The sequence below is a fragment of the Peromyscus eremicus genome, chromosome 3 (assembly GCF_949786415.1).
Source record: "Peromyscus eremicus chromosome 3, PerEre_H2_v1, whole genome shotgun sequence".
Taxonomy (NCBI): domain Eukaryota; kingdom Metazoa; phylum Chordata; class Mammalia; order Rodentia; family Cricetidae; genus Peromyscus; species Peromyscus eremicus.
In genome coordinates, this window is record NC_081418.1 from 44909035 (window position 1) to 44922521 (window position 13487).

Genomic DNA, 13487 nt, shown 5'->3' on the forward strand with positions numbered 1-13487 from the left:
CCTACCATTGTCTAGCTCTTACTCTTTTTTTTTTTTTTTTTTTTTTTTTTGGTTTTTCGAGACAGGGTTTCTCTGTGTAGCTTTGCGCCTTTCCTGGGACTCACTTGGTAGCCCAAGCTGGCCTCGAACTCACAGAGATCCGCCTGGCTCTGCCTCCCGAGGCTGGGATTAAAGGCGTGCGCCACCACCGCCCGGCTTAGCTCTTACTCTTATACTCAGCCCATTTCTGTTAATCTGTATGTCGCCATGTGTTCCTTGGCTTTACCTGCTGCCTTTACATGATGCTCCCAGGACGGCAGGCTGGCGTCTCCTCCTCTCCACCTTCCTGTTCTCTCAATTCTCCTCTCTTATACTTCCTGCCTGGCTACTGGCCAATCAGTGTTTTATTTATCAATCAGTCATCCACAGCAGGAAGGTTAATTCTGGAAAGTGAATTGTGTAATAGAAGGTAGAGGTCTAAGGAACAGAAGCAGAGAAATGAAAGATGGAGGCTGAAAGTAAGATAAAACAAACAAAAGTATAAGACCTTGAGGACGGTCACAGGACAGTCAGTCTATAGCCAGAGATTTCTCTTGAAGCTAGGTTGCTAAACTCTTAAGTTATGTAGGAAGCAGCAAAACATATTGAAATGTCTCTCCAGTTTTATTTTCCATCAGAAGATTTCCCATAATGTTTATAAGCACTCTGCTCTGTGGCTACGAGTTGCTCATCATCGCTGTTTGTGCACAACATTGTTTCTTGATGTAATAGGCCACATGTTCTTATTATTGTCAGTCTAGAGAGGTTAAGCTTCTGTATAGCAGCTTTTGTCCCAATATTGATTCCAATTTAGGTGTCTTTTTACTTTTCTCTTTCATTTAGTCAGGTATTTAATTTCTCTGTGACTTTAGTCTTAAAAATCATTTATAGTGTTTCAGGTTCTTCTAATAATTAGAGAATAAAATATTAGGATGGATCTCTTTAATTGAAGATTTAACATAAAGATACCATTGAGTTTGTACAATGACTCTTGTTGACTTTGTCCAGATTTTGAGTTTAGCTTCTTCATCCTTTTAATCTATTTTTAAAAATTTGTTATTTTAATAGATGTGCTATTTTGCAGTTGAAATATTAATTATCCTTTTAAGGCAATTTACTATCCAAAACACATTAACTGTGTTTTCTCTTAAGAACTATGGTGACACATTTTCACCTGACAAAGGAAGTGGGCAGAAAATTGGCTAATGAAATAGATGTTCAAGACTAGTACATAATTAAGAGCTTTGCAAAGCTCCCCTGGGAAACTAGGAAACTAGGAATGACTTAAAATTACGTAAGCTATCAATTGTGCTACTCAGCAAATAGGTAGCGGGAATAATTTTTTCTTTGCGAAAATATTTAAAGGAAAGCCAAACCATAGTTTTAGGTATTTATTCTATGCTATCAAATATGGGAGACCTTGCATTACTTTTTTTCCCCCCTCTCTTTTGGGAGACACAGTCTCTCTACATAGCCCTTGTCCTGGCACTCATTATATAGACCAGGCTGATCTTGAACTCAGAGATCCATCTATCTCTGTTTTCCCAGTGTGGGATGAAATGCGTGTGCCTGTGGCAGACCAGCCCCCACATTTATTTACCCCAGGGACTCTTGAGGAGTGAGGGATAAGAGACTTAGTTAGAAATAAAGAGGGGAGAGAAAATAGAAACACAGGATAGACTCGAGTGGGCCTGGATCCTTATCCACCGCCCAGAACTTTATTCCAAAGGTCTGTTTATAACAATGCCAAGGGGTGGAGCAAAAGACCTCCCCCTTGCTAGTTACAGTCAAGTGTAGACTCTTCCAAATACCTGATAACCAGGCCCGTAGTCCAATCAACCTCTTATGCAGTCCTGCTGGGTACAGCCGCTAGGAAACCTAGTGGGCTACAACATGTGCCATCATATTTGGCTTTGCATTACTTTTTGATGAACACTAGTTCATCAAAATTAATGCCTGTGTGTGTTGCTTTGTTTGTGGTGTAATAAGAAGCATTGTTGAGTTACTCTTTTAATCAGGTATAAGGTCAGCTAAAGCATTTTTCTTTCATCCATAGAGAGTGAGTTGCTGGCAAGTTCTTTTGGTGATTCTTAAGATCTCCCAAGTCTATAAATCTCTGGGGTCTTCTTCAAATGTAGACTCTTGTTCAACATTTCTCAGATGGGGCTAGAGAACTGCATTTCTAACAAGGTTTCAGGTGGTACCAGTGCTTTGACAACATTTCCCCCCACAATTTTAAATAGTTTTATTTAAGGCATTGCATTTCCACTCAATATCCAATACTTATAATGTTCAGTGTTATTCACCCCCCTCCCCGCCCTGTGTGCACAATCCTATTAAAAAATTGATAATGCCCAGTAATTTGCTGTAGCAGCTCAATTTTAAAAGTACCATGGAACTTGCTAAATTTGGGTCCTTTAAATGTTTTCCTGTGGAAAAATGCTACACATCTCCTTGGGCCAACTTCATTAGCCTCTTCAAAGGGTGGGCTCTGAAAAAGCACAACCTGAGGGAGGAGCTCCCATCCCGGGGAAGCCCCCAGGCATCCTTCTGTAGTCCTCTAGCACTCCGGTAAAGCTTGATAATGATGGGGTTACAATCTCTCTCCAGTTCTTTCTGCTGGTGTTCAATTTTTTTTTTATCTGCAGTTTGATTCTTCCAGCCAACTGACGATTTTATTACACTTTCTAGAATCTTCACTTTTTTCTTATCATTGATCTTGCCCTGAAGTTTATTATTTTCAATTGTTACTTTAATGTTGAATACGGAGGACTCCAGTGAATTCTTGGATGATACTTTTGTCTCTTCTTGTCTCATCTTCCTTTGTACTCCTGAGCTTCCTGGATCATGTACTCAATAGTCTCCTTTTTTAAGTGGCCCCCGTCATTGGTAATGGTGATTTTGTTCTCCTTTCCTGTATTCTTATCTACAGCAGAAACTATGAGGATGTCATTGGCATCAATGTCAAAAGTGACTTCAATCTGAGGAACACCACCGTGTGCTGGAGGTATGCCTGGGAGTTCAAACTTTCCCAGCAGATTGTTATCTTTAGTCATGGATGTTTTCCTCCATCTATATGAGTGAGCACCCTTGGCTGGTGGTCAGAGTAAGTAGTGCAGGTCTGTGTCTGCCAGATCTGAGTGATGGTATTGTGCTTGATGAGGACAGGTGTGACTCCACCAGGGGTTTCGGCACAAAGGGGACAAAGAGTGACATCTACGAGCAGCCAATCCTGAACATTTCCAGACTTGTCTTCAGAGGATGGCTGTGTAGATAACTGCACTATAAGCAATGGCTTCACCAGGGTTAGTGTTCATATTCAGTTCTCTTCGATTGAAGAAGTCTTGCAGAAGCATCTGACTCTTGGGAATGCTGGTAGAGCCACACTAGGACAGTATCATGGATCTGTGACTTGTCTAATTTGACATCTTGAAGGACCTTTTCTATAGGATCTACAGTGCCCAAGAACAGGTTAGTATTCAATTCTTCAAATTGAGCTTGGGTAATGTAGATACAGAAATTTATTCCCTTATAGAGAAAATCAATTTTATTACTGGCCTCAGTACTGTAGGAGAGGGTACACTTAGCCCATTCACAAGCAGTATACAGATGAGGGATACCTCTCTTGATTTAACTGATGTCCTTTTTGTGCTGGCATTTAAACTCAGCAATAAAATTATTAACCATCCAGTTGCCAAAGTCTTTACCCAAATGGGTGTCTTCTGCTATAGATTTGAACTAAAAAATTACGTCCTCAATAGTAAGGACTGACATATCAAAAGTACTACTTCCAAATAAAAAATCAGCGTATTTCCTTAGGCTCAAACCTTCTTATCTATTCCACAAGCAATAGTAGCAGCAGTGTTTTCTTTCTTGATTCTAAGTACATCTTTTGTTCCCTGCTGCTGAGGGTCACTGAAGTCAGCTGCCACTGTGACCACAGCATTGACAACAGTCTTCCCAAGATAGGCTTCTGCAATTTCCTTTATCTTCATTAAAACCCTAGAGGACACCTTTTCTGGGTAGAAAAATTTGATCACCCCTTCTTATTCTACTTAGACCCTTAGGCTGCTTGCATCATTCACCACTATAAAGGTCTAGCACCATCACACCTACACCCGATCAGTCAGATGCTCAGCATCAAAAATTGTCTTAGTGTTGTTCATCACAACTTGAAACTTTGCAGCATTGTCAGTGAATCATTTTGTTGTCAATAAAAGCAACATAGCTCGGTGTGGTTAGTTACTCTAGTCATTGGCAATTATTTCTGCTTTTCCATGATGAGAGACCCCCGCCCTCCCAGCAGTAGATGGTGCCAAGGTCAATGCCCAGTGTTGGTTCCTTAGACATGATTGCTTGCATGTATGCCTGGCTGTGCTGACGACAAGAACACACATCCCTGAAAGCTGCTGTTGTATTCAGTGAGCTTGACCACATTTTGAATATGAGTAGCAAGATTTTAATCCTTGTTTCTAGAACAGTAGGAAAAATCCTGTTATTCATAAGAAACATACATCTATTCCTGTTTCCTTTTTTATAGCATGGAGGTTTTGGGACCTGTTTTGGGATCAAGATTCCTACCTCTTTAGTCTCTCTCTTAATTTCTTTTCCATTGTATTTGAGAAATAACTATTGGCTGGGCATCATGCAAACTCTGAACTTTTCTAGGTATCAGTGCATTAGATGACAATGAATTTTCCTTAAATTATAAAGATGAATTAGGCTAGTTAATGTATTGTTAAGTCACTAGAATGATACCTGCTTGCTTAACTTAGTGATGAGTACTAAACCAGTTGCAATCTCAAGTTGAGCAACCCATGAGTTTGACAATTCTGCTCCAGGTCCCAAATGCAGCTCATGAATCACAGAAGTCTTAATGTTTTGCTTTCATACCTCTGAAGGCCCTCTTTCTTTCTCCATGGCCACAGCTTTAGTTTAGGGGACCCTTTTCTCTCTCTACATCTATTATCCCATTCATAGATGTAGCCCTGTTATGATTTACTCTTCACATTGCACCAGGACTATCTTTTAAAATAACAAATCTTTCCTTAACATTGAAACTTTAGGTCAAGTTTAAAGTCCTTGGCTTGGCATAAAGACTTCCGTTTTGTCTCACTGATTTCCTCAGGGTGAGGGGGTGATCTATTCTCGAATTCTCCCAAGATTTTGTACATTCCACTATGATACTTTTATTCAACCTTCCATGTTAGTTGCTTGTAGTACTGTTGGGACCAAATACCTGAAAAGAAGCAGTTTAAAGAAAGAAGCGTTTATTTTGGCTTACAGTTAGAGGACATGCATTCCCTCATGGCAGGAAAGACATTGCAGCAGGGGAGGAGGCCAACTGATCATGTTTCATCTAGTCAGAGACTGATGAACACTGCTGCTCAGGTACCTTTTTCTTTTTATTCAGCCCATGGAGTGGTGCGGCCCGCAGTTAGGTGGGTCTTCCTCTGTCTGTTAACCCCCTCTAGGAAATCCCTCAGACATGGTCAGTCCTAGATGATTCTAGATCCTGTCAAACTGACAATCAGTTTACCATCATATCCTATTTTCCTGGGCAATTTTCATTTATTTTGTCACTTCTCAGCTTTGGTATCAAGCTTTCTGGAAGGCATTTTCTAAACACCCTGGGAAGGATTGGTACCCTTGTTGTGGATTTCCCTAAATTTTTGTTCAGCACTTTTTACCTTATGTAGTTGTTGTCTGTTCTTGGATTGACCGGGAACCTCTGGGGCAAGACTGAGTTGCTGTGCATATCTGTTTTTGTAGAGCCTGGCCTGTAGAGAAATTGACTGTTCAAGAGACTGAAAGTGGTGGAGATGGTTAAAACTTAAGTTTGTTTAAAGAAGTATCAGCAATGTGCCTGAGGCTATGAAAACTTTATATTAAGTTCATACAACATTTAGCGATCAAGTTTTAATGATGTACAAACAGCAAATGTCAATAAAATAAAATTTGTAATTTTGTTTTAGTATGTAGGCAATGAGCCATATTAAATATGAAGGAGGAGGGAAAAGATCTGGAATAGTAATCATAAGATTAATACATATTTGAGTGGAAATAGAGAGCTTTGCAAACTCTGAAAAACGAAATCATTTCTCTTTTGTGGTTTCTGTTTTCAAATTATAATAAAATTACATAAATGTCATTCACAAATATTCACATTATAATTTTATAAAGTGATATTTTGTTTGCATTTTATAGCCAATGTACCATCGCAGGTATTATCTGGATTACAGTTTAGAGCTGGAAACATGAATTTGTATCTTAAATAGACTCTGATTCCAAATTTCTGCTACTGTCACCATGGGTTGACTGTGATATACCTCTGTGGCATTTTTGAGAGCACAGTTTGGAAACTTCTTTAAAACACTTAATGGCTTAAGTTCAGAGAGCTAGTAATGCTTGGATGTGAGAACTCATAGTATCCGTATCTGTTAAGTTACCTACTGTTTCTCCATTCTTAAAAATACTAGAAGCATGGTTTTACTCTTCATTTCTCCTAGATTTAATTTAAGCTGTAGAGAAAGGCATTGGAATTTTTTTTTGGTTCTTTCTCATCACCTCATAATTTCATTGTTATATTTTTATAGTATAAAGTGTGAAGTGTTTATGATAAGAAAAACTAGGAAAAGAAATATGTGGGGAACATATCAGCTGATAAATAAAGTACAAATCTCATAGTTCACTTTACCTGTTTGTGTCTGCTTATACAGAAATTCTTCATTTAGGCCAATAATCACTTGTATTGACAATACCAGCAGATAAAAAAAAACAAACTGTGACTGGCAGATATGAAATGCTACTTAAGTATAGCTGATATGTTTAGAATGTCCCTGTGCATAGCTTGGATAGAGGGTGAGAGGTACTAGCTCTTTGCTTCCAAAACCAGTGTTTGCAGTATGTGGAGTGACTCTTGCACTCAGTAAGAGAGGCTCCTCTTGTGTCCCTACACAGGGCTTGCTTACTCCTGACCTATCTCCTTGATTGATCTTTAGTGGCCTTCCCTCAGCCCTCTTCCCAGCTTGGCTTTGATGTTGGGTGACTTTGATCCTCTGTGTCCATCTCTGGTGAGTCTAGTTTAGCAAAACTCTTGCTATGCCAGCTTAGGGAGAATGGCTTCACATTTGACATCTGATCAAATGCCTCATCCCTTACCTAATGTGTAAGTCTTTCACCCATTTTTAGCAAGAATTATGCTAATTTAGTTTGATAAGAACTCCCTTCCCCACAACTGTGTCTCCTGTGTATGTTTTTATTACTGCTCATTGGCTGTAAATCACCAGCTTCTTTGCTAGATATGGAATTAGGCCCAGTCTCTCTGCAATACAGAAGTAGTCTTGAATAAAGATTTCTTTGCTATTTTAACCAGTGACAGAATAATTTTTTTCTTTTAATAGATTCATATCAGGAAAATGAATTCAAATAATCAAGACTCGTTCAACATGAAGGTTAAAGGCATTGTGACTTAAGGGGTATCAGCCATGTGAAAATATGTCATGTTTAATTAAGCTATGAAAGAATAGCAATCAGGCTTTGTTCATATTTTACGATTAAGTGGCAGAGCTTGGGTTTGAACTCAAATTAGTCTTACAACAAAGTTCATACACTTTATTGAAATATTACATTACTTCCTACATTCTTTTTAGTCTGCCATGTGTAGATTCAGTATATTTGTATAGTATAGTGATTCCAGCTGTGGGTTGTGCCCTGTTGGACTAGTTGAAGATGACTGAACTTGGATCAGTGATTTTTTTGCATTTAACTTTGCATATTTCAACATTCACTGTTTTTTGTAAGGAAAAGAACTTTTGGAACCTCTGCAAGTATTTTGTGTTGGAACTGTCTCATGCCAGCAGTTTTCTTGTTGGAGAAATCTGGAGTGATTGTATAAAAAGAGAAGTGTAATCAAAATCACAAAAAGCTCCTAGTTTATTGTATAGCTAAATCGTCTTCTTACACATAGGCTACGTCTCTGTTCTATTCATAAGGAATTGTACCATAAAGTAGCTAATACATACGTGTTTAGCTAAAATACAGTAACATAATGATCAAGTTTATTACCACATTATTGAGATTTTGTTTTTCTACAGAAAACTACTGTTCTGTTGGCCCACTAAATTGAAAGACATTTTAGCCATGTTAGGTTTCCTCTTTTATTCTAATTCAGTCTCTACAGTTTCTACCACACAAGTGGGAGAAATGATCCACGTGTAAAGTCTGTCCTGCATTGCTGTGGCTGAGCACAACCTTAAAGCAGCCATGTGGCATGTGACTGGTGAGGAGAGAGATGTGCTGAAGGCCAAGTTTCTGTGCTGCTCTTCAGATGTTTCAGAGGCGTTTACCCACCTATGCTTTGGAGATTGCTGCCTCAGAGCAGTGTGCTGGCCTTCTGCTCTCCTCATCCTGACCCTTGCCTAACTTTTCCTTCTGTGAACATACTAACAATTGGCCTTATTCAGATAGTTGGCAGCTTGTAGTTGTTAGTTAAGGCCTTCTTTCTTTTCTCTATGTTTTAATTGCCCTGGGGAACTTGTATTCTGAAGAATGTTCCTATTGGTTAGCTTGAAAAGTGTTGGAAATACTTTCCTTCTCAGAGTTCTGGGTTAATCACCCTTGCAGGGCTGCGAAGGGGGTGTGGGTGGGTGAAATAAAGTAGTGGAAATTACAAGACTTTACTTAGAGAGAGGCCTGGTGTCATTGAACTGAAAAGATTCATTCATTTCTTTGATTCCTTATTGTCAATAACCTACTCATAAGATGCTCTTAAAGCAGTGTTCAGATATTTTAGCCTGATATGACAAAGAAAGAAAGAGGCTCACCATGAAGGGTCTCAGGGAGTTTTCTTCTGGGAGGGGAGCCTAAGGAATGAAATTTTAGCTAACCTGACGCTGCCTTTTTAAAGCCTTTTTATTTTTCCCTATCTTCAGACAGTCTATCCTGCTGAGCCCGAACACAGTGAATGCACTTTTGAAATGGTTTTATGCTTGTGAGCACCACACGGTTAGCCTGTGGGATTCACAGTAATGTGCTGGGCATTTGTTTTGTAGTACCATAGAGTCTTCTTATCAGGAATTACATTTTCAAAGATATCAAAGAAGGGAGGGAAGAAAGCATAATATTAGAGAAAAAGCATTAGGGAAATTAGCATTGTGCATAAGGTTATGAAATGAACTCCCAAGACTGAGGTATTTATGTGTATGTATCCCCCCCCCCCCTTTGTGTATGATTGTAAGGCACACAGAGAGAGCCATCTCCTACTTAATTTTGTATTAGAGGTGAGGTGATTGATTGTCATTGTCAAATTGCCTGAATTTAGAATTCTCTAGGGGATATACCACTGGGCATCTCTTATGAAGATGTGTTCAGAAAGATTTAACTGAAGAAGGAAAGTCCACCTTGAATGTGGTGACCCCACCCCATGGATTTGGGTCCTCGACCTAAAATAAAGAAGCAGGTGAGGGAACCAGCCCAGTACCAGTACTTCTCAGCTTCCTGATGCAGTGCAGTGGGACCAGCTGCCTCCTGTTTCTGCTGCCACACCTAGAGCTACTCTTGCTGCCATGTGTCCCCTTCATGATGGAATGTACCCTCAAACTGTGAGCCATATGAATCCTTTCTTCTTTAAATTGCTTTTGTCACAGAAATGAGAAAAGCAATTGGTCCACGCAGTCCCTAGAAATAGTAGTAAAATTTATTATCGTGAATGTTTACTAAGAATTAATAAATACAGAGGATTTAAATTATGCTAGGTGCACCTCCATGATCTTGCTGTATTCTGGTTTTAGACATGTACTGCATTGGATAGAGCAATGGTCTTAAGATGCTGAAGTTACAGGGACTAATCAATACCTTTTGCTCAGTTTACTTCGGTTTATTTTTGACAATAATCTTTGTTTAGCATTATTGCTGACTGTCATATAGAAATCAGATTTTTTTCTGTCTTGATGAAGTTAGCCAAAAGTTGTAAACAGATTAGTGTAAACTCATACTTAGTTTTGTAAAGAAACATTTGAACTTCATGTCTTTTTTAAAAAAAATAATGTATTTTTATTTTATATGCATTGGTGTTTTTTGCCTTCATATATGTCTGTATGAGGGTGTCAGATTCTCTGGAACTGGTATCACAGACAGTTGTGAGCTGCCTAGGTGCTGGGAATTGAACTCTGGTCCTCTGGAAGAGCAGTCAGGGCTCTTAACCACTGAGACATCTCTCTAGCCCCTGAACTTCATATTTTATATAGTTATTTTTCACTATAAAGGAGAGTCTTTAAATAGTTTATGAGAAATATTTGTCAAATATAAGGAGGTATTCAGCTTTTGATCATAAATCCCCTTTGAAAGCACTGTCTATGGAGTGTGGTCTGTTATCACGTTGTAGCTAGAGTTTTCCTGGTCCTGCCTGGCCCACAGTCAGGACAATTCTCTCTCACTCACCAGTCCCGCAGCTGCTCAGACCCAACCAAGTAAACACACAGAGACTTATATTACTTATAAACTGTGGCCGTGGTAGGCTTCTTGCTAACTATTCTTATATCTTAAATCAACCCATTTCTATTAATCTAAAGTTGTCATGTGGCTCGTGGCTTACTAGTATCTTAACATCTTCTCATGGCAGTGGCTGGCAGCGTCTCCTGCCTTAGCCTTCCACTTCCCAGAATTCTCCTCTCTCCTTGTCCCAGCTACACTTCCTGCCTGGCTACTGGCCAATCAGTGTTTTATTTATTAACCAATCAGAGCAACATATTTAACATACAGAACATCCCAAAGCATCACGTTATTGTCTTCAGAAGCAGAGTTGAGAATTGTTATCATGTAGTAGAATTGCTGTTAGTGATTTATACACTCTATAGATATTTCCCATTCTGTGTGCATTTCCTGACCTTTGCCAGTACTCTTAGTCCATCCTCACACCTACAGAATCCTATCCAGATCTTATCTCAGATTATATCTATGGATTTAATGCTTTCAGGGTTCATCAGCAAAAGTACAACAATTTCTTAGTCTTTACATTTCATCTAAACACTTTGAAGAAAATCTTCTGAACAATAATCTCTGGATTCAATACCCCAGGGAAGGCACCTCCAGGTGCAAGTTATGATCAGATTATGAGGGACTTATCCTCAAGGTCAGAGAGTATGCTGGTTTTAGGAAGGCTGTGTGCGAGGTCAAGTAGAACATGCCAGTTTATGTGGATCTTATGCAGTGTTGTTTATCCTGAAGTTCTTGAATGCAAGTGCACTCCGGAGCCTTTGAGTGAGTCATCAGGGGCTAGAGAGATGGCTTAGTGGTTAGGAATGCTTTCTGCTCTTGTACAGGACTAGAATCTGTTTCTAGCATCCATGTCAGGAAGCTCACAACTGCTTGTAAGTCCAGCTCCAGAAAGATTGATGCTTCTGGCCTCTGAAGGCACCACAGTCATGTATATATCCCTTACTTACACATAGTTAAAAATAATAAAAATAAGTCTAAAAAATAAGCTGAGGCATTTAAGAACTTGTCAGTGAGTTTGTTTGGAGGGTATGACTTTTGAGAAGTTGTTACCTGACATCCCTCCAAAGTTTGTCTTGCTTTGCAGTGGGCTGCCTTGGAGAAGAGTTTAGATTATTCAGAGTTTATGGTATGTATCTATCAGACACCTTCAGAATTCAGCTTTAAAAATTGGCTAGTATTTTGTTGACTGACATTGGATGGCAAAAGTATATTGTAATGCTGGGTGTGATGGTGCATGTCTATAATCCCAGAACCTGATGGTAGAAAAAGGAGGATCAGGAAGGAGTTCAAGTCATCTTGGCCTACATAGCAAGTTTAGGCCTCCTGTGTTCACTTTTCATAAAAGAAAAGGAAAGAAGCAGCAACCAGAAAGAAAGTTTTCCTGAGTCACCAACATTTGAGGGGAAAGGTAAACTTCAAGGGTTCTGCCCAGGAAAGCTAGATCCCAGCTAGTTTATGGTTATGCTGCTGCCTTTGGCAAAGAGGTGGCTTGATGGAGAAATACTAGGCAACAACTCTGCTTCATTCTTAGGAGTCTTGAAGACATTGCTGTTACCTTGTATACCTTGAATAATAACATTATTCAGGGGTGAAGTGCGGCCAGTACAAGAGAGTTAATGTGTGTGCTCTTACAAGAAGGGTGATTGGCATTTTAATCAGTGCCAATGTGCAGAACCTTTGTGTGATGCCTATTTCCAGCTTTTCCCATTTCCGTTTTCAAAGGTTCAGCACAGAGGGGAGAGCTCCATCTACTGAAGACCCCTTTCAGAATGCTCCCTCTGTTGACTCCAATGATTTTCCTTTTGCACAGCTCATTGAATTTTCTTCTGATTTATCAGCTCCAATGAAGATTATGCTGAAACTGGTAATTTGATCATTTCAAACACCAATTCCTTGTCATTTTGCTTAGTGCTTAAATTCAAAGGAGTTACCAGGGAGTCTTCTTAATTCAGTCTGTTAAATAGAGATGTTTTGTTTTGTTCAGTATAAATGAAAAGACTACTCCTAGGAAGTTGTAGATGTTCTGTCTATGATCATCCTTAACTCAGCCTTCTTACATGTCACATTTACATTTTATTGGTGATTTCATAAGAAGGATAGTGAGTTTGGTCAGATTTAGGCTTGATTTTCAGATTTTCCACCTTGATTGGCTCTAGTATATTGTGTAAGGGAGCCAATTTTGTAAACTTGAGTTTACCCTGGGGACATGTGGGCTTTGCTTACCATTTCTGGACATGGTTGGAAGGGTAGTAGAGTCTTTGAAGAGTTTTAAATAAGAGATCATTCTTTTAGCTGTCAGTCCCTCAGAGACTACCAAATCTAGAGAGGACCACATTGCGCCGTTTTGTTTGGTTTGCATTAGCTGATCAACAAGAGAGTAGAAAAACGGGGCACCTCAGACAAATTCTGTCTGTTGAGTGAACTTTTCCTGAGGAGCCCAACAAATATCTGTTCATGCCAGATGTGGCACCAATGACAGACCAAAGAAACAGTTCCATTCAAGTCTACCTTAATTAGACTTGGGTAGCATGGGCGAGGTGTTACTTATAGAAATATGAATAACTTAAAATAGCTAAACCTCTGTCTCTGGAAGCAAACTTTAACTGCCTGTATGTTGTTAGTGAGGAATAGGACCTTGTGCGCTCTTCTCTTCCTCTGTCAACCATTAATGGGCCCAGTCTTGTGCAAGTCTTATGTGGCTAGTCACTGGTGATGAGAGTTAAAGAGAGCATTGGGCATGCCGTGCTCAAAGAACAGTGTTGTTTAAGACTGTCCAACTCTGAAGGGCCATGCTGACATGAGGTTATGATAGGGAAGAAATATGTAAGTAATACATAAAAATTATAGGCCCCCAAAGAAAAGACTTACAATTAAAAACATTATTCTAAAGATCTGCAATATAACAAAAATAAAAATAAAAACAAAATGAAAAGACAGACCACAAACTAGGAGTATATATTTGAAACTCTTGT

The 13487-nt window shown here is 39.2% G+C and overlaps 1 protein-coding gene and 1 pseudogene across 1 annotated transcript in view; one reads left to right on the forward strand and one right to left on the reverse strand.

The window, feature by feature from the left end:
* Positions 1-13487, forward strand: part of Exoc4 (exocyst complex component 4) — a 755612-nt gene that overhangs the window by 142925 nt on the left and 599200 nt on the right. The window lies entirely within an intron of this gene.
* LOC131906779 (heat shock cognate 71 kDa protein-like) lies at positions 2496-4368 on the reverse strand (annotated as a pseudogene).